General features: G+C 45.0%; 1 protein-coding gene across 8 annotated transcripts in view; it reads right to left on the bottom strand.

Annotated features, from left to right (window-relative positions):
- Positions 1-21,838, bottom strand: part of LOC139052897 (uncharacterized) — a 355,309-nt gene that overhangs the window by 123,543 nt on the left and 209,928 nt on the right. For 5 of the 8 annotated variants that reach the window (XR_011510109.1, XR_011510111.1, XR_011510110.1 and 2 more), the window contains exons 18-19: positions 10,814-10,996; positions 1,572-1,643 (exon numbers count right to left, since the gene is read on the bottom strand). The exons of the other annotated variants lie outside the window; for them this stretch is intronic. The gene's annotated coding sequence lies outside the window, so the exon portion shown is untranslated. The remainder of the gene's footprint in view (positions 1-1,571; positions 1,644-10,813; positions 10,997-21,838) is intronic. 8 annotated transcript variants of the gene reach the window in all.

The raw sequence follows: 21,838 nt of genomic DNA, 5'->3' as shown, positions 1-21,838 counted from the left end.
GACAGTAGCACCAGAGTTCTCTCGAGTAATTATTATATGAAACCTACATTATATGACAAGGGGAGAGCCCGGCTCGTGCTACGGACGATAGATTGCAGCAGGAACGCAAGCAGCTAGGCAAGAGCGCTGATGATCTCGTCGGTGACTACGAGGCATGAGGGGGACATGAAATGTGGGAACGGGAGCCAATGTGAGGCCTCTGCTCGAAAACACGATACAGAACAGACCATCATAGACGGAAGGTCGGACAATGGCGGTGCTGTGAGTCTAGGCGTGCCCCGCCTTCGCTCCAAACATATGTACCGTGGTTCATCAATCCGCGAATACTAGGAAAGCGTGAAGCAGATGAGGTACATCCAAGGGGAGTCGAATGCGGCGCTGTGGGTGTGGAATGAGTAGACTAATAATTTTGATGATTCGGCAGCGTTCCGCGAGGCAGGCCCTTGACTTGATTAAGTCTGCACTAATTTTGTGGGTGAATTTCAATTATGTTTACAAAAGACACATTGTGCATGAGTCTGTTGAAACAAGAACACAACAAACAAGTCGACAATGTAGTGACACGTGCAGCATGCCCTGAAGGTCGTATCAATGCACTAAGCGCAGCAGGTAATGCTTGTTCTTATGCCATATATATTGGAGGGTTTTTTGTGACAACCCTATCATTGCATTCATATGTTAGTCGAATATTCATGGCACCTTAATTGACATTGTCACCTTATTGGTATGTTTTGCAACAGCTGCGCAATATTTGAAAACTGGCTTACCACCCCGATCCCAGAATGAAACTCGAAATTGACATTGAACAGCTCCGTATACATCGCTGTCGCACAAACTCACCCAACTATCAATTCTAATTAATTGTAATTTTGTCCCCCAAAGCCAGCCGTCATTGCTTCAAACCTCGAGATTTCAATGGGCAATTATTCCTTGCGTCCTGTACAAACTGCGTTGTGTGTCTTCTTATTTCGAAAACTGCAGCCCTTTTTACTGCCCAAAAAGAAGGTGTAAGGTACTTAAATTTTTTATACTAAACATTATTAAACCCAAGTAAAGCGTCAGACATTGCAACAAGCATTTCGGAAAACAGAAATATAAAAATTAACTGCTGCACCAGAACAATGGTACACCAAAGTTGAATTCAATGCACCATCAGATGAAAAACTGCAGCACAAACAGTAGTCATAACTGAGAAGTCATGTACTATAATGTCGAGGAAACCGTTATTCTACCCCTTAATGGTGCCGCATAGCACAGATGAGAAGTTGGCTGGCTATGATGATCTAGCAGTAATAATATATTAAACATTTAGCTTTAGACATTGAAACAACCTGTCAGGCTTTACGCTCTGGACAGGAACCAGCCAGATTTAACCACAAGTAAACCTCAAATCAGAATTCAGGTTATGAAACACGATGAAGTGAACAACGTCTATATACCCTAATTTGACGAAACAGCCATGAAGTTTCCTTCTGCACCCATATTGTGCAGCAAATCAAACCTGTAGGTTAGCCGGGCATACGATGCAGTTACGACTGCCATTCCAGCACTGCAATACTGAAAACACTCACGAATCTGCGCGTTGTCATCTTCGTCAGATGAGTCCGCTGCCGGTGCCGCATCCTGTGCCACGGCTGCTCCCTCTACAAAAGCAAACATTCAATTCTGTCACTGGATTCTGACACATCGGAAACAAAAGCAAATATGTTTCAGAAACATTTAACTTTCTGCATGGCAAACCTACACAGTACCACAATTCTCACGTGTTATGGAAAGCAAGAGAGCTATACAATGCAATTCTTGTACGTTTGGACTTCGTTTCTCACACGTCTTGTCTCAGGATCAGGAATGCATTACAGGACGTGTAGGGTGTAAGGGGGCTACCATACAAAAAAGCACAAAGACAGTAAATAATGTTTTAAAGGCGTATTCCATATGTACTTTAAAAATACAGTAGCCATATGAAAGCACTTCTAACTTTATGCTAAAAGTTGCCTACTAGTCATTTTGACAGATTAGCTGCTAACTTTCATTAGATATTGAACAAGATTCTCGCGGCAGCTTTTACAAAACAATGAGGTATGTTCCGAAGGTTAAAGTTCGTGAATGAGGCACGCAAGGGAATGATATATGTATTGTCGCGATAGAATTGCACGCAATTTTCGCAGTGTCCAACCATAATTTCGTTAGAATTCGTGGTAGCATGTCGGCATAGAAGCACTGCCTAAATGTTCGACAAGTACATTTTATTGGATTAGCATCAGGAATGTCAAAGTGGAAAGGAGTGTGTGTGTGAAGTGTGGGAAACAAGTCGCATAGTTGCGGTAAAGAGCGCGTTAGAGAAATTGTCTGCGTGTGTGTGCACGCGCGCACCCAATGCCTGATTAGCTAGGTCCAGAAGTTGATAGTCCAGAAGATAGTGGAATTCATTTGATTTGATTTCATTTATTTTCACCTTAAAGGCCAGGAGGCATTACATAAGGGAGGGCTTTATTTCTTGCAACAATGTTAGAAGAAATGTACAGAACAGTAAAGAAACAATAAACAAATGCAAGCCAAGGACAATTGTGAAAAAAAAGGAACATCATGTTAGAGTAAGGGTCGGTGGTATCGGCAATTAGGCAGTGTGGTTATTCAACATTTCGCGGAACGTTTCACGGTCATTGCATGACACGATATCTTCTGGGAGGTGGTTCCAATGGGTTATAGCATCGGCAAAGAATGAAGTGTTCATGGCAGACGATCGGGTGTTTGCTATGGGACGACTGTGGCTTAAGCGAGATGATGTACGTAAGGGTGGATTTAACAGGGAATGCCTGGAGTGTGGATGGTCATAAAAGGTGTGAAGCAAGCAGAGGCGAGAGATGATCCGGCGGGAAGCAAGTGATGGTAGTTCAAGTGTACGTTTTAGTGCGGTTATGCTGGTATCACGAGAGTAATTGGAAGTTATAAACCGAGCAGCGCGATTTCGTATTGCTTTTATGTCATAGATTAGATATAATTGGGAAGGGTGCCAGATAGATGACGCATATTCCAACTGAGGATGTACGAGTGCTAGATATGCTAGCTTTTTTATTTCTTGTGATGCTGCTTTCAGGTTGCGTTTTTAATATCCAAGGGTGTGTGAAGCATTAGAACAGATGGTGTCAACATGAGTTGCCCATGATAGTGTCGATGTCATGTGAACGCCGAGATATTTGTAAGACGGGGCATAATTGATAGGAGCAGAATTTATTGTGTGGGTGTGACTGTGGTTGCGGGTGAATGACTGAGCTTTGCATTTAGCAAGGTTAAGCGGCATGTACCATTTCTCGCACCATACTGCAATGGAATCGAGATCCTGTTGTAGTGCGGCGATTTCATTCGAGCCTTTGATTGGGTAATATAGGACACAGTCTTCCGCGAAAAGACGTAATTTATTCTTAATGTTAGCAGGTAAGTCATTGATGTAGACGAGGAAATGTAGAGGCGATAAACCAGCACCCTGTGGCACACCAGATGTTACGCTGCTAAGAGATGAATTATGGTTATTTGCAGAGGTAAACTGTGTGCGCCCTTTTAAGAAGTGTTCAAGCCAGGTAAGCATGCTATTTGGGATTGCGATAGATGCGAGTTTTTGAAGTAGGTGATTGTGGGAAACGCGGTCGAATGCTTTTGAGTAATCCCAGAAAATGCCATCAATCTGCAAATGAAGGTCCATGAAATGTAGAATGTCATAGGTGAACTCGGCGAGTTGGGTCTCGCATGAAAATAGTTTTCTGAAGCCGTGCTGGTGAGGGTAAAAGAAGTTGATAGATTCCGGGTGTGACATTAGGTTGGATGAGATTATATGTTCTAGAAGTTTAGAAGGAATGCTGGTCAGAGAAATTGGGCGATAATTTATAGCACGGGAGCGGTCGCCACTCTTGAAGATTGGTACGACATGGGCCGTCTTCCAGTCGTCGGGCAAGCTTTCAGTCTTTAAGGATTGCGTAAATATTAGATGTATTACTTGGCTAGAAATGTTACTGGTGTTAACTAGTATTTTGGCGTTGATTCCATCACACCCGGCTGACGTGGTTAGTTTGAGTGAATTAATGAGGCTACATATGCCATCAGGGTTGAGCTTGTTGTCTGGCATTAATTTTACTGAGAGTGGTGGTATTGGTTCAATGGGAGTGTCGTTAGCGATGGAGAAACCTGAGGTAAAGTAGTCGTTAAGAGCCTACGCGCATTTCTCAGAATTGATGAGATTACCATAAGGATCTGTTAGTTCAATCTGTCTAGAATGTGTCTAGAATGCAAGCGCCAGAATTTATTGGGGTTTGATCGTAGAATTGTCAGAAGGTCATGATTAAAGAAGTTATCTTTGGCTATCGTCAGCTCCTGAATATATTGGTTAGCGCACAGTTCGTATTTTTCACATGTTTCTGAGTTATTTGTAAGTTTGGCTTTTTGGTAAAGCCTTCTCTTTTTAGCAAGGAGAGTTTTAGTCGTTTATTAAACCATTCATTGTTAAAGTCAGATTTCATGAGAACTGTTGGTATGTATCTAGCTTCTAGGTTGAGCAATACATTCTTATAAAGTTCCCAGGTGCTATCAACAGTTCTTGATAAGTAAGACTGCTGGAAATCATTTAAAAAATTTGCAGTTCGTTATTGATGGCGTCAAAGTCCGCCCTTTTGTAATCTTTTATTATTTTTGTTGTGGGTGACTTTTTCTTAGGTGCTATTGCCATGCAGATATGAATGAGGTTGTGATCGCTAAGACCGGGTGGTGTGGTAACGCTCCTTGCGCTATCGGGGCAATATGTGAGCATAAGGTCCAGGGTGTTATCTCCTCTTGTAGGACTTGATATCACCAGATGTAGGTTGAAGTCTAGCATAGGATCAATAAATTGTTTAGCTTCTGATAACGGTGACCTGTTGGTGACAGAAAGCAGAGGCCAGTTAATGTTAGGGTAATTGAAATCACCAAAGAGGTGAATAGGTGCGTTAGGGAATTTGTCAGTGATGTCGGCTAGTGCTTTACGGAGTGAATCGCAGAATGACGGATAGCTTTCCGGCGGCCTGTAGCACACGCCGAAAATTGTCTTTCCAGCACCATTGTAAGCGCAAGTCCACAATAGTTCGAGATCATCATCCCGACTGATCAGGGAAGATGAGAAGGTGTTTCTGATAGCTAATAGAACACCCCCTCCTCTCCGGTTGCTCCGATCATGGCGATACAGAACATAGCCGGAATTAGGAGGGAAAATTTCGCTATCTCTTACGTCTCCGTTTAGCCACGTTTCAGTTGGTACTATGATGTCGGCATCGATATCGTGAGTGAAGCTGCGAAGTTGTTCTCGTTTGGGCAACAAACTGCGCACGTTAGTGAATGCTACGTTAAGGAGAGGTAAAGATGAGGGACGATTGCGGGATGAGGTTGAAGAGGTAGGCTTTGTTGTCTGTCACTGTGCGTTTTCGTAAATAACGTCAACATCAAACACTTGCAAAAAAATGGGACCTGTGAAGGAGGCAGTGATGTCCTTGTTTTGCGTGCAAAACCGACCAAAATGCATGGTGGTAAATATTACGCTTAAATCTGGCTAATAAAGTATGGTTGCAAATCTTTTAATATTCATTGAACTGCGAGAGCTTCCTGCATCGTAGAGGAATAATTGAGCTCTGCACGTTTGAACGACCTCCTCAGGTGCAACACAGCATGGTACCGTCCCTCTTCATTCTTTAGTAGCAGAAGAGCTCCTAAACCAAGACGAAATGCATCTATGTCCTATAATGTGTTTAATGGCTCTAGCCGCTTCTAAACACCTCTTTCGTTAGAACAGTGAGCCCTCTGCTACTTTATCACCGATAGCTTTTAAAATGCACTGTGGAAAGCACTCCTCGATCTTGTTTGTGCAGGTTTTTACATCAAACACCTGATCACGAGAAGGTATGTCGGCATGATAAGCAGCAATGTGCATATTTTAACCGCTGTGTAGTCAAGCTAGTGCGAAGTTTTGTGTGATGCAAATGCAGAAGAGCATTCTCCTTATGGATCTGGCATTCCGCAATATATTTAAATGGACCAACTGGATTGTTAACGCATACATCTGCTGGAGCTATAGACATGCTTTTTAAACGCAGGCACAGCACGAAAACACAAAATGCAGTAAGGGGGCACGTGCACTGCACGTTTCTTGTAATGTTGCAGAACTTGGTAATGGTGGTATGGAATCTTCGAAAACGAAACTATCAAACACGTTTCTTGCGTGCCTCTTTACCCTGTACTATGTATTTTGCCCTTCACTAGCTCTGTTTCACGAAATGCTCTACCAGACTGCCTGCGTCACCTCTTTCATGCGTTTTACTTTCACAAAAAAAGGAGTCCATCGGTGTTCTTTTATTCTCACTCACAGTGTAATAGGCTAGCTGGCCGAATGGCGGCATGGAGCGGCAGAGTCCCAACGCTGGTGCATGTTTTAGTCACTCTCCGACAGATGGCGTGACGATGTCACAGGCTTACGTTTGCTGTGTTAGCGCCGCCCGCTCCTATCTCAACACGGCTCGGCGTTTCTTCTTCTGGTGTCAGGCGTGCACATGCGATTGTGATGGGCAGGAAACATTTTGTTCCCCACTCCAGAACAGGTTACAAAGGCTGTACAGTGAAATTGACCTTCGGTGTCGAGCTATCCCAAGGAAGGATCGTGTCCTTCAGCCGCATGATCACGTCGGGGAAAAGCACTTCGAGGTCATCTTGTGTCCAAGACTTGGACAGCGCACTACAAAAGGCACGCCTTAGTGAGTGCTCCGTGAAAGCCATCACTGGCGACGATGCTGCTGCCATAAGATTTCCCGGCTGTCCGGCTTACCTATCGAAAACAGTGAAAACAAGGAAGCGCCTGGCGGAAAGACGACCGCGGTCACAGTCGAACAGACGGTGCGCTGCATCAAAATATCGTAACGAGTGAAGCCTCGTGTAGCACTGACAGTGGTGGCGTTAATGGAAGCTCCTTCGATGCGTTGCCGAGTGCACCGGAGCAAGACATGGATGCGTTTGAAGAGCAAATGTGATAAAACGCCTCAATCTGTTGGGTCTAGCTCCTCCCTAAAGTCTGCATACGCTCGCATTCGCAAGCTTGTTCGGCGATTTACCACGATTTTTCCTTCCGTCAAACTCACGGGGATACCACCTGCTCGGCTTTGGAGAAGTAAAAAGCGTCGTCTTCTCCCAGCTGGAGCGCACCAAAAAACGTGAAAGCCGTTTACTTTCAGATGCATGCCTATTGCCAGTGAGCCCCGCATCTTCCTTTGTAACCACTAAAATTGTTGAAATTCATGAAGATATGCTGGCAAACAACCGTGATGCGCAAGTCAGTTTCAAAGGCAGATGTGCAGTATGAAGGTACTTTTAGCAACTGTGGATGACGTTAAGGCTATCTTAGAGCACGTTGGTAAGACGAAACTGTGCAATGGTGGACCGAGCACTCTGGAGTATCGACACGTTGAAATAAAAATTGGGCATATCTCGACAACAATCAGAGATGGCGGCACAAGAGGTGCTCTATTGTTCTTGACCCTAGTGGCTCGAACTTACTAGTATGTCACAAATGTTCTGGCCTTTCAAACGTACTGCGAATGCACCAGAAAAATAACAGATGAAAGAATGCGCAGGCATAGGCTTTCAGGTTCGCGTCCGTTGACTTCATACCAGAGCAAGGACAAAGTTGCAGCACTGCGTCGGTCAAATTATGCTCTGAAAAGGTCCAAAAATCGTCTGCTGAAACGCTTTAACAAAATGTCGGTGGAGCTTGCAGAAGGTCATATGCACATGCAAATATTGTCAAGAGAAGAACTGGGCGAGAAATCACGCACAATTGATCTCCCTAGTGGTCGGCTGACTGCGGTAAAGGAGTGTGTAGGAGCAGCGAGGTTGACGAACAAAAAAAGCAGCAGTAAACAGAGGATTGGCTTCTGACGTGCTTGCTGTTGCACATACGTAGCCAATCTGCATACTCGTTCCTGCGAGGTAGTGAGGTGCTTCCACTTCCTTGCGTTAGCACAGTGTGCAAGTTCCTGTGCATGATAAGAGTCAGGTGTGACTTTGACAAGAGGTTTTTCACAGCCTTTGAGAAGGAGATGTCCACTAAAGAAAATTTTCAACGCCACGGAATACTTGTTATCAATGAAATGCGCGTTCGAAAGGAAATTCGAGTTCATTCGAAGAAGATGACATACAGTGGCTTCACTGATTATGAAGGTTCTTCAGCAGCCCGCGACGAGCTTGCTGACCACGGGCTTGTATTTCCCTTTCGGTCATTTGGCAACAAGTACACTCAGCCGATAGCAGTGTTTCCAACACTTTTGCTTGAATACGCGGTGGTCTTAGACGGCGTGGTCGCCTGTGATGGCGCAAATACGAACCGTGCTATGTAGAAGGAGTTCGGCGTCACTGGAGCATTGGAACAGTCCCGTAACTACTTCAGTCATCCCGTTGATGAGAAACGCAATGTATATTTGTTTTCTGACGTCCCCCTTCTTATGAAATGCGTTCGAAACCATTTACTTTCACAGAAAGTGTTGAGCGTTAAAGGCGATCGCGTTCACTGGGTGCATTTTGACAGGCTGTTTATGGGAGACTCTAAACAGCCGGAAAATTTGCATGTTTGCCTCAAAATAGCTCTGTTCCACATCAACCCTTCAACGACCGAAAAAATGCTGGTGAAGCTGGCCACTCAGTTGTTCAGCTGAAGTGTAGCGAAAGGCTTGCAGTTCTACTCGAAGTGAGGCACAAAAGGGCTCGAAACGTCTAGGGAACAGCCGAATTCACACGAAGGTTTAACAATCTTTTTGATGCTCTAAACCGAAACCATCCAAAGGAAAGCATCACTGTTGGCAGTAGAGATTGGAGTGTCCTGGCCTCGTCGTTGCATTGCTCAAAAAATGCGAAAAAGGAAAGACCACAAGAGCAAGTTGCCTAACCGAGCACACTGCTGAGGGCCTTCTTGTGGCTATTTTGTCGGCACTGGAACTATAAAGATACCTGCTAAAGGAGTGTGGTTTCAAATATGTTTTAAGAGGAAAACTTAACCAAGGCGTGTTGGTACGCTTCTTTGGGATTATGCGACAGTCTGGTGGCCAAAATGACCACAAACCTATGCCCGCATTTCTGCAGCTTTACAACATGGTGGCAGTTTACAGGTTTATTAAATCCCCTAAATTCGGAAACTCACGTTGAAAATGAATCTCGCGAAGGTGCACCTGTACTTACACTGAGATATTAAATTTGCTTTTGACGACAGTGTCAAGTCAAAAGAACACCTGAAGAAACTCGAAGAGAAGCTAAATGGCCTAGTTGCTGCTGAAGAGGAAGATGACCACGTGTTCGACAACTTGCATGAAGCACCGGCAGCTGCAGATTGCATAATTTTTTATTTAGCTGGTTTTATATGCCGCGAAGTACTTGAGAAGCACTAGGTGTGCAAAATGCCGTGAAGGATTATTGGAACAAAGAGCACTTCGTCATCAGCCGGAAAGCAACCTTGTTCTGTGTAAAACCAGGCGAGGCCTTTTGCACCCAAAGCGATGTCTTTTTCAGTTGCTTCATGCAAAGGAGATGGAATTCCACAAGCATGCGGCTCTCAGAAATGCCTATGAACAAACATTGCACAACATGCTTGATAAGTACAAGTTTCACTTCTCCTGTGCCAATTATAAAAAGAAGTTATTGCTGGCGTGCTACACAGATATGTAGCCATGAGAATGAGGCAGTTCTGCAAACAGACATTTGAGGCAAAAAATATGTCGCAGTAGCTGCAAAAGCTGTTGAAGCTTCAGTAAGTGAAAACTCTACGTTTAATTTGCTCAAATAAATGGTGGGCGCCATGAACTTCCTCGTGTGTGCAAAATGTGTGCCAGTGTCCACTTTGTTTATGGAACGTAAACGCTTGTACGAATACTTCATTTATGGCATGCTCTCCGTATTTGTCAAATAAATGTGAATCTGCACAAAACTTTACTGCTTTTGCGTCCCTGGCTTTTAAATGACAGTCGTCCATATGATCGAGAAATTCGCAAATGCCGACAAGCCGACGCTTGTCCGTCCTGTACACTAACATCACAACCACCTCTACCAGAACACTAAACTTCAGTTATTAAAAAATGCGGCCTTCGAATAGCCACTCCGGAAAGCTGTTTTGCAGCGCATTACAATTTAACTGCGAGCTTATCTAGGTTACAGTACACGTAAAGCTAATTTTCGCGGGGCGGTTTTGGCATCTCATCATGGTAAGTTCTGTGGGTGAGGTAGGTATTGTAGCCGACTACCGTTGCGCTGGCCTCATTTTGCCATGCGCCTGTACCGGCATGGAAGAGAGCGTGCACTACATGGCTATCGGAGCACGCTTAGTCTCGTTAAACGTATGCTTTCTTCAATCCAAACAAGTTTCCTTGTGAAGCTGGAATAACATACGAAGAACGTTTTATGATGCTTTTCACATCCGTAATAAATCTCGCCCTGCTTTTCTGCTTCAAAACCAAGGCGCTTGTGTCTGTCGCGCCATCTGCCGAGCGCTACGCGATACATGCACAACTTTTTTCCGCCTGGACGGCCTTCGTTAAGCCACCTAGCCTATTCTTACAGTGTTCTCAGTGAACGTGTATGCAGGCTCAGATCAAATGTTCAGAACGCATATCCTTGTGCAGAATAAAAAAATCATTTCAGGGTCCCATTAAAGAGGTTATGCGTGCGTGGCCAGAAAAAATGTTGGAAATATTATATTTTGAGGTTACGTTTTCTGCTGTGCATTATACAAATTTCATACAAATTACTCCTGAACAACGTCACTCACCCTCGTAGGCCAACACCGCGTTAATGCTCGAAAGTAACTCTGCCCTGCGGTCCCGCACCGCCGTCTTGACCTCCTCTGGAGGCTCTTTTTTGGCGTGTGTGTAGATGTTGAGCCTTTTTTCCTGGCGGCGGGCTCGGTTGATTTTGTGGATACAGCGCGCCAGGAGTTTTAACAACCCCTCTTCTGCAAAAAAAAAAAAAAATCAGGTTAGGGTTACTATTATTCTCCTCAAACAACCGAAAAGGAAAAAATGTAACTGTTACATACGGGTCTCAACCTCATGTATAAACTGGTCGCGCAGTTTCTATCGCCAAATTATTAGCCCTGCCAGCACATTTCCCTGAGAACCACCACATACGTACACCTGCCCATAATTTCGTTCCGCGTTTCTGTGACAAAACACCTGATAACATCGCACTTTTTCTCGAGTAACATTTGTGTGCGCACATCATAAGAAGCCAAGAAACACTGTTACCAAGCACATCAAAGGGAAAATCAATGTGCCTAATAAATAAAATAAAGAAACGATAAATAATGGAATTGAAGGTGGATGAAAAAACTAGTTGCTGCAGGTGGGGGACGATCCCACAACCTTCGCATTTCGCGTGCGATGCTCTACGAATTGAGCTACCGCGGCGGTGTTTCCTCGTTCACTTTCTTGGGTACTTACTTTCCCTCGTAGAACCCTGGGAGTGGATGCGGAACTTGCTTTCTGCCACAGTCATCACGAGAACGCAATCTTTTTGAGCAAAGGCAACCGGCCAATACGGCGCCGCGCCACATCTTTGCTTTTGTTGCTTCACAGCTGCTTCTGCGCTTTGTCCACGCCAGAAACTCCAAATAGCGGTGCAAACACAAATACCGGCCGCACCCAACGTTGGTGGATTGGGTCAGTTGGATAAGTCTGCTTAGGAGGCGGCTCCAACTCGTCTATCCCTTCAGAGATGGCGCTGGCATCGCGTTGGGATCGAGCCGCCGGCTGTCGGCGGGCACGTTCAGTGCTTTTCTCGGTGTCTGTCTAGGCTGTCTGTCGCCGGCGTGCACTCCGAAAAAGTTCCTTTGGTGTTATCGCTTATCTATAAGTTGGAATATAGGTATGTGACTTAGAGATCACGTGCATTGTGTTGTAAGCCAACTTTGACAAAGAGTCTCTGTGCCGACATGCAGCGCGCTGGGCTGCCAAAGTGGATGTGCTTCTCAAGAGAAAACGTGCAGTCGGCAGCACTTAACGTGCCGAGGACTTAATCACTTTCAACGAGCACATCGTTAAAGGCAGTATTGTTAAGATTCCACGTGGCAGGTGGACGCTTAAGGTGAGTGCAGAGTAACTCATTTTCCCAACATTCCTGCGCACCTATCAAAAGCAAAAGAACCAAAGCCCAGAAGAAAACCTTCGAAGCTAAGAGCAACAGTAAATTGCGATGTCCGTAAGTCTGAAAGCGATGGCGACGTGATGTAAACATAAAAAACAGTAATGCTAAAGAAACTAAGGTCCCTTCCGTTCTAGAGATGTGTTCAGAGGAAGTATCTTCGTTCCCTGCATTCCAAGAGCACTGAAGTTTCGAGTCCTGGAGTGTTCAGCTCATGACTCTTCAAAGTTGACGAAGACAGTGGTATTGTGATCGACAGGGCTTTGGTTATGAGGAAAGACTTCACTGTTGCACTAAGCTTATGCGGAAGGCTTGTTCCTCCGTGCGTCTACAACGAATATGGTTCGGGAGAACCGCTAAAGCTCTCCAGCTTGAAGAAACTATCCGCATTTCTCACTTACGTTAGCAACCTAAAAGTGTGCACGGGCTGTCATTTTGGTTTAATCTCCTCGATTTCGGCAGCAACATCAGCTTTCAAGACCCAGGACGGGTGGAGGAGAGCAAAATGCTTTAGGCTGTCTCAGAAAAGCTTCTGCCCACCGTGCAAGAGCACAAGAAAAAATATCCGAGCACGGGAAAAACGGAAAAAAAAAGAAATCCGAGGAACGACCCAAGCCTCAGCCAAGGGTACGTTTAAAAAATAAAAACGTAACTAAGAAAGAGTGATTAGGGCTACAATTTTTGGCGAGAAATCCAAAAAAGAAATTCGGGCTTTCAAATGTGTCTTCCTCAAGCGCAACAGCTTGCTCTTCACGCAGTGTTGAAAGCTTCAAAAGCAAATCAGCGAGAGGATAGCGCTATAAAACCGACTGGTTGATGACTTACCTCTCTCTTAAGATATCAAGCCCTGCTGCTTATAGGCTGATGTCAAAGATGAATATTTTCCCACTACCTACGCGATCGCGCCTTAAACAAATTATCAATGGAATGCCTTGAGAGTTCCGTTTTAACAAAGTTTAGCTTAACAGCATTGGTGCACTTATGAAACAAATGGAGTAAGGTGCTGTGGAATCCTCATACTAGCGGAAATGAAAGTGCGCCAAGCTGTCACATTCAACAAGCAAACATATAAAGTAGACCAGAAATCTACAGCCATGGCAGATTATGCATTTGTGCTTATGTTTGTGCCTCCATTTCATTCGTGGGTACTACCAATCGCCAGCTTCGCTACAAAAAATGCATCTCCTGAAAGAGTCCTCGCAAGGATGGTTTTGAAAGCCGTCAAAGAGCTTCATAAACAAAATGCTACAGCGATAGCCATCATACGCGATGGAGCAAGCACAAACAAGTGAATGTGATCAACATCTGGTGTGACAGGCAGCTCTAAAGCACATAAGCACAAAATTGAATATCCCTGTATTCCAGACAGCAGTCTATACTTCCTCTGTGGTGTGTCTCACATTGTGAAGTGCATAAGAAATCATCTGCTTCGTCACAAGTACGGCGTGGTAGGTATCCGCTTATTTATGTTAGCTTGTAACAAAATTATCGTGATCACAAAATATCAGCTCCAACTTTTCAATCATCTTTTTACTTTACAGAATGGCGAACATAAAATCAACTATGACCGTTACTGTATACTTCAGGAGGTTAACAGCGAGCAGCAGCTCCGTGTAGTACCAAAACTGACAAGAGAGCATGTGAACCCCGACACTTTGAGAAAAATTAATGTGCGGCTTGGTGTTCAGGCAGGTGTAATTGTACACATTCTTGTTGCTCTTAAGTTATGGTGAAATTCTTGCATGCGTAGCAGAAGATATCTAAAATTGTTGCTTTCTTTGCAGCTTTTCAGCCAAAGCACTGACATTGGCCTAAACATGCACAGAAGACTTCAACGCCCCGGCCTTGAAAACTGTGATGCAACAGCGCAGTTCACATTACTGGTGAACGATCTCTTTGATGACCTAAAAAGAAGCTGCCACGTTTTGGGATAGGAAGCTCATCAAAAGAAATTGAGGTACGCAAAAACAAGTCAGTTTCGCCACAAATACTAAGCAGTAAATGCGATAGTACAAGCTTTTTACAAGAAATTATGCTTGTACATACAAGGGCAATAATAATTATAGTAAACATATTTGGTGTGGCCTGTGTAGACATGAAGGAACAGAGAGAAGTCGTTCACCAAAATAAGCCCCGGTTAGAACACTATTGTGATGATCCAAGCATGAAATTTGTTCAAACATGTGGTTTTCATGTTGCTACTTTATCCACTACACCAAGCGTGTGATAGTGCAGAAAGTAGTGCAAAACTAACGTCACTTTTTACTTCCTTGCGCGCTACTAATGAATGTTACATAGTCGTTTTGTTTTAAGCTGGTTCAAGAATTCCTTCGACTTGTAGATGTGACCGAGCAGAACCACATCAGAGAGGAAACTGTTGCGCTTGCCTCACAAGTGACCATGGAGTCCCTCCGAGTGAAACTAGCGTCTGTCTTGGATTTGATCACATACCTTCATTCCAAAGGAGCACACTATGTCCTGACAGGAAAACTCAACCAGTATGCCTTGGAAGTAAGAAATGAGGAAACTTTTTGAAAGGTTACATATGTCACTTATGTCACATAGGGACGCAAGTGTTCGTAAATGTTTCAGGGAAACAGCCTTTTTTCACTTTTCTTTCTTTCAGAGATTCTTCAGAGTCACTAGATGCTTGAAAGGGGATGAAGACCACCTGACTATCATGAGCTCACACATATGCAGGCTTTTAAGCCTGCACACACCTATAAAGTTTTGCATCACTGGCGATGTTGTGGCAGAGCCAACTTTCATACTTGCTTCTGTTCAAGAAACCATGAAGGCAGGAACGAAAGAACGGCTGACAACACATGAACAGCTCTAAGCTGTGGTCAAGTTAAAGCTGTAGAAGCTATGGACTTCACGAAAGAGTGATCTGGCAACGGGAGACACTACGCCAGATCATGGATACAGCATGCCAGGGGCACAAGATTGCGTTGGGTATGATTTGTGTGGCTATCTCGTACACACTTTTCCGAAACATGAGAAGTGTATTGCATACATCAATGAAATCCAGTCATCAGGTAAAGAGTGCCCAGAAACTTTCCTAACAGCTGAGAGTTAAGGAAGGATGCCGTAAGCATCCTTTCGTGGGATTTATTCAACAAGCTTAGAGGCGTCGAAAGTAAAATTTCTAATCTACTGCAAGAAAACAACCTCTGCGTGGACACCTGGGACATCCTGTATTCACTCCAAAGCTACGGTGTACATGGAGTTGGATGCACTACTCACAACACTTACTGCAGAATTGTTGCAGTCCTACATTGCCTTACGAATGAGTTTCGCTGCAAATTACGCATGCAAACAGCTAACTGCTTCCTGAGCTATTCCTTTTGTAAGAAGGTGAAGTTGATGTGACGTGTGAATCTACTGCATTGGTGAATAAACGCATCATTGGTATTTGAAGCTTTTTCTAAACAGAGCTGTCAGTATGTCGTGTATTGAACTGTGCTCTATTTTTTTATTACTTCCTCCACTCTACGTGTCTCATTCGTAGCTGGTGGGAAAATTTTAATGAAAAGCCAAGATTAGTACGTACGTGAAGCATCTTCAGATGAACTGTGCCGTTAATGTTAAGTATCCCAGCAGTGAGGTGTGCTTACAGACTTGAAACACTGCACCATCGTGGCGCTCAGTCGTATAAGACTAGTAGTGCGACTTTCGAATTTCCGTTGTTAGGCTCAAGTGGCACGATGGCTTCTAAATATATTCGCAAGCTTAATTTATATAATGGTTTAAACATTCATCTATGATAACTATAGGTACATGTGCGAGAACAGCGCAGACGCACCTAAGAATCGACCCATGAAAGAGCTACGAATGAGGCCACTCGAATGAAACACAAGTGATCCAGTATTGTGCAGGGACTCTCGCAGCTCTCATATATGAGTAAGCGATATTCAATTAGGCCTTCTCTAGTGTCTTTACTGCAATTTCACTGCTGCGAAAATGGCTTGCTTCCGCTGGTCAACATGGAGAAGTAGCAGATGACCCTCTGTCGCCAATCCGTTAGAGTTACTGTACATGTTACCTAAGGTAGCAGAGTTGCGCGTACGTCCGCCATCTTGCCTGGGAAGCAACCAAATATATGCGGCGAAGCTGCACTCCGTTTTTGCAGGCGACATGCCTACCGGATTGTCGATCGACCGCGAACGCTTTCGCCTCGCTTGTGGACCGCTTTCCCACCTAATCGCAAACAAAGCGAGTCAAAACAGCCGACTGAATAAGCTAGTCAAGGAAAAGGTGCTGCTCTTTTTTAGCCCGTGGCGTAAGATGCAGCGCAAATATCAGTTGTTTTTGGACTAGAAGTCACCTGTGCACCTTCTAGGAACTTTTGACCTAATAACGTATGGGCACTAGCGCATCTAAATAGACTGTGTATTCTATACACGCCGGTCAGATGCAGCATTCATGAACTTCGACGGTAACAATTAGATCGCACCGAACAGTCTTAGGGAATATGCTGATGTTATTTTTTGGAAAAGCTACTTATCAAGGTAGTATAAGGTTCGAAATAACAGTGTCTTAAAAACTGGCAAAACGTTAGCAACTGAGGTAAACAATCAGATGCCTGAGTATTTTTCCTTTGCTTGAATATTGCTTGGCACTAAGATATTTTTCAGCAAAGATAAATACGCTACTAAGAGCAGTGCGGTGCTCTTTTAGCATGTAAACAGTAACGAAAAGAACTGCGCCGCAACTACCTCTTTTTCTTGCAATGAAGCCAAAATGCGAATTTCCGAAAAGAAGAAACAGTGCGCGCGAACATTGATATATTGAGCTTTATCAATTTGTGCTCTTTTACAAAGTGAGCTGTACTAAATATAATGAGGCCTATGCACCAAAGCTCTCAACGCGTAGGTAGTCTAAAATATTACTGGTGAGTCAATGAACAACCATTAGTATATCGACTCTGGTACGCCATTAGATTTGCTGCAGAAACGTACCCACCTACCAGCAGGCACTGGATATCAGCCACATCTGCAAGTGTCACTCAATTATGTGCGTTTCACTGCAGGGAATAAAATGGAATCGACTGCAGGGATTCCAAAAGTAGCCTTCTGTGGGAGTGTAGGTAAGGTTTTTCTCTTACAGGATTGACATAGCTACAAAATAGGTAATAATGCAAAGTACAGTTAGGCCATTACTGTATGTTAAATGATGACATTCATTCCTCTTGCATCCTGCTTCACATAAGCAGTAGTAGACGAAATATCTTTACTTAGTAATAACCCCTTTTATGTTCAGAAACAACCCAAGCAGTGCATTATTATGAAAATATGAGCCGCCTTTTTTATCGCAGTTCAGTGAATGCAGTGTGGTGCATGGTATTGAATAAAAAGTTTTCCCGCTTTCAGAGCGATTCGTGCAGTTGGGAGCAGGGCACTCGGTCATTATACCATTCCGATAAAATTGCGATCACACTGCGATGAACCAACAGTGAGATGCGCTGCGCACATTCTGTTGTTGCTCCACAGCTAGCCAGCACGCGAACAGCGAACGCCAGGATCAAACGGATTCGCTTTGAATTTGACTGGCGATAAACTTGTGTTAATCCAGTTCGCTGCAGCGGCGGCATCGCAAAATACAAAAAGTGGCCTCAGCATCTGCTTCTCCGCCATGCACGGTTGCTTGACTATCACATGATGACGTTCTGCCAATAGAGGCGCTAGCGGCTTGATAGAACAGATGCGCAACTCTGCTACCTTAGGTAGCATATACAGTAGTTCCAATCCTAACGCGACCGCAGCACCTCCTCAGCGCTTGAGACGGGAGGGGCCCGCTCTGTCGCCATGGCGACCCCGTGCGCTTACCTAATTTAAACATTACCTAAGCTTACCTAATGCAAACATCTAAACTGACCTAATCTAAGAACACTGGCCACTCCTCATGCGTTTTATCGAGCAGCCGTGGTCAGAGGTAAGCACAATCATGTTCAACAAATGGCCATGGGGAACCAGCGCTGGATAGGCGGCACGTCGAAAAGAGTGCGCTGCACGCCGCCCTGGCGACGAAACGCGGCATATTCCAGCCACACAACCAGAAGACACACACATACGCAGCCGTATGTTCCGTTCTCGCGCCGCTTCAAGTGGTGTTTTTGTAAAGAAGCTAGCGCCTTCAAGTGGTGAAATGACGAAAGAAGCTTTTTAAGATTTATATATTTTTCACAGTGCGTCGCGGCGAGCACGTGTGTTTCTTTAACGGTTGCGTCGTGTATAGACCTTTTCATCGGGCGAGGAGGACGGGGCACGCGGAGAGCCTTTCCTCCTCTCTGGCTTGGGCGATCCGGCGCGGCGCTGCTTGGAAGTATTGTTGTCCCGTGCTGCGGAACGATTTCGAGATGTTTTAGATGGTACTTTGTGAAATTTACGCCATGTCCGTTCATATAAGGTCGTCGGGGAAGCCTTTCGGTGCATCGGTAACTACATTAGGCGGAAATATCTCTTGGGGGAGCAAAAATGTGACGCGCCTTATCAGCCGCGGCGTACGCACATTATCAGTCGCGGTGTGTTTATGTGTTGTAAACTATTTTGCTTATATCGGTTTTAATTCAACAAAGAAAACCGGTGTCTCTGTATTAGCAGCATAAAATGGTAAATCTGCTCACTATCTGATCGCTTGGCGTAGGGAGTAAAACATAAAGCATAAGAGCGCATGCACGTGCACGGCCAACCTAAGGCAACCACGAAACATCTAAGCGGCAGGCGCTATCAAATATTTGTGATGCACCGGCATCGTTCTCGCGCATTTCAAGTCTAGTAGGCTTGAAATTACCATATGTCTACGCTAGCCTTCCTGCATGAGGCCGATGGCGTTGCTCAACACAGAGATCACTGCGGTTGGTGAACCAGCACGATACATATGTGAGCTGTGCGCTTCGGCATTACCTTTTTGGCCTGTATACAGCCATAATATATGAGAGGGATCGCATAAAAAGAATGCGATGCCTATTTTTGAGGACAAAATTTCCGTAATAAGTGTGATTGCGTCGTAGAGAACGGAACGAACACAACCGAAAAAAAAATTCGGTTAGCAGCCTCTTTCTTAAAAAAGCAAGAGAAAACGGGCTAACGCCGCAATACGACCTCGCATAGTCACGCCGCACAACATTTATAATGATATAACCGCTGAAGCCCTATGCTTGGACCATGCGGTATAAAGAGCAAAGATATCTGTAATCCAGCACCTACCCCTGCTTAGCACGCTCGCGCAGTTCGTAAACAGTCCTTTTGCTGGACAAGCTTAATTCAGACTGTAAGGTATGCTGCTATTACTTGCCAAAAATATTTTATTGAGGGGCGGAAACCTCATCCTTCGAACCAAGTAGTCACGCAATATAGCCTGCAGTGAACAGTTTGAACGATTGTACCCACGGTACCCACGGTTGTAGCACGGTACCCACGCTGTTACGATCGTCGCGTATATTTCATGGCTCCTAAACCGCATCTTAGAAATAGAGGATAATACTGCAATAAGGTCACATTAGTGATTGGAACATTCAAAAATACACAATTGATCTCCGAAGCTGATTGTAGGCTCAAATATGCACGCACACATCGCGCTGCGTGTTCCGTCCACCTCAACGCCAAAAGAAATTCCGGCCATGACGCCTTAAACCACTTCAGCACGTCTCACAGAAACGTTTACTACGTAGACGACGCACGTCATACTAAACAGACCGCACGACCGCGGAAACAAACGCCAGAACCTACCGCCGAGCGTATACCTGCCATGCAAAAGACCGCTTTCACCCAAGCCAGTATGGCGCTGCTCATAGGCGGCGCCACTGCGTTCACAATATGGCGGCGCCTACGAAAAAACGGTCTATAGACGACCGCACGCCAAGTTTCATCCTAGACGCCAGCGCTCGTTTCTCCCCTGGCGGAGCGATTTCATCTCCAACGGGTGTAGGTTTCCGTCGCCGCTTCCCTTCGCGGTGGCGCTCGCGTTCAGTTCGCGCTGCGTGCGAAACGTCTCTTGTTTGCGACGGCGCCTTCCGAATAACCGGAAATTATTATTGTGTTGTTAACTGTCACGATAGCAATGTAAACATGATATGGTTGATGCCACCAGTGAAATTCTGCCGATTCACAAGAAAATGGTACGAAAGAAGCAGACGACAGACATGCATTACTGCGGTGCGCCGAGCGAAGTAAACATCCGGCAAACGAAGCGAGCTCGTTCATTGATCACTCCTGAGTGTATGACGGTTTCTATATGTAACCCACGTGAAATTATTAATTACTCGGTACATAATCCTTTTATCCATATAAAAACTTTAAGTTCAACGAGCGCTTGTCCTGTCTTCTTTCTCGTGTTTCGTTTGTGTGTGCGCTGCCCAAGAATGGAAACCACGTCTGTTGTACGCGCTAGCAGTGGCCGAAGTTCACGCGTGCCGAGAAATTGAATATGTGCATGATGCATTGAACATGACCGGAGTTCATTCCCGCTTCACCATTGCACCGATCGATCGGATTACTGGACGATACACACCCGCGTCTTGGTCGCGCCGGCATTGCTGAAGCAGGAATGATTAATAATACTTTCAACTTCCGTCTCTTGAGTACTGTTAAAAATGGCCAAGCTGTCTACATTGCTGCCTCTATTCCATATTGTAGGGGACGTTCTAGTTAAAGTTGTGTGCGCATGTCGTACTTGTGCTAGGCAGCGATATATCCTGTTTATTTCAGCACAGTGTCGATAGAAGCCCGTTGTCGCCATCAGCGACAACACGGATTTGTAGCAAACATAATGTGAGAAACTGCAAAAATGACTCTAGCTCGTAGGTGCCGTATGTGTGTGCCGCATCTATGTGCTGACGATTTTTCCGGCGGCACATACGATGTCGTTTTCAATTACCTGCTCAGCGTCCCTTACATGGTTAAGCAGACGCTGCCCATTCGCCGCATTGCAGCCATAAAAATAATCGTCAAGCGTACCGATCTTCTTAAAGGCAAATATAGCGTGCACAGTCTGTTTCACGCTTATGGGAAAAGTCGGAACGTATTGCATCGCGATGCGGCAAGCAATGGAGTCGTGCGGCGGCAGCAACTCGAGCAGGCGCACACGCTTGAGGGGCGGTGTCGTGATCTGCGTCGTCTGCTACGGCGGCGCGCGCTGGCCGCATTTTTGGGAAGCGTGGTACTGTCAGGGGCAGTGCAGCGATTTCATCTGTACTGCGAGAACTGAGCTGATATTCTTTACTAAACGTTGTGCGTGGCCAAACTCTGATTCTTCATTGGCGATAATGGAGTTCCACAAACTTCTTTTGACAACATGGTTCATTTGTTCTTTCGAAAGGCCGGAGTACTGAGCGTGTGCACGTATATTTCTTCACTGAGTGTGCTACCGTATTGAGCAGTGACAAAACGCACCAAGATGTGCGCGCGACGTGCTCAGTCTTTGTTTGACTCGAAAGGAAAACAAAGCACTCAACAATGGGAGTCGAACACGGGGAAACAAACGGACACGATTAAATGAACGTTTTAGGTTCAGACAATGAGCTGGAAGTGATTTTTCTCGACAATCATTCGCTACACCAGACAAACCCTGCCCGCCGGTGGGGAATTGGACACGTCACGCTCGGAACTTCAGTTAGTATCTCGTCATGTCCCCAGCGGCAGCGATGACAGCGCTC

Source organism: Dermacentor albipictus, unplaced genomic scaffold (assembly GCF_038994185.2).
Source record: "Dermacentor albipictus isolate Rhodes 1998 colony unplaced genomic scaffold, USDA_Dalb.pri_finalv2 scaffold_42, whole genome shotgun sequence".
In the NCBI taxonomy this organism is placed as follows: domain Eukaryota; kingdom Metazoa; phylum Arthropoda; class Arachnida; order Ixodida; family Ixodidae; genus Dermacentor; species Dermacentor albipictus.
This window is presented reverse-complemented; position numbering and strand designations above follow the sequence as displayed.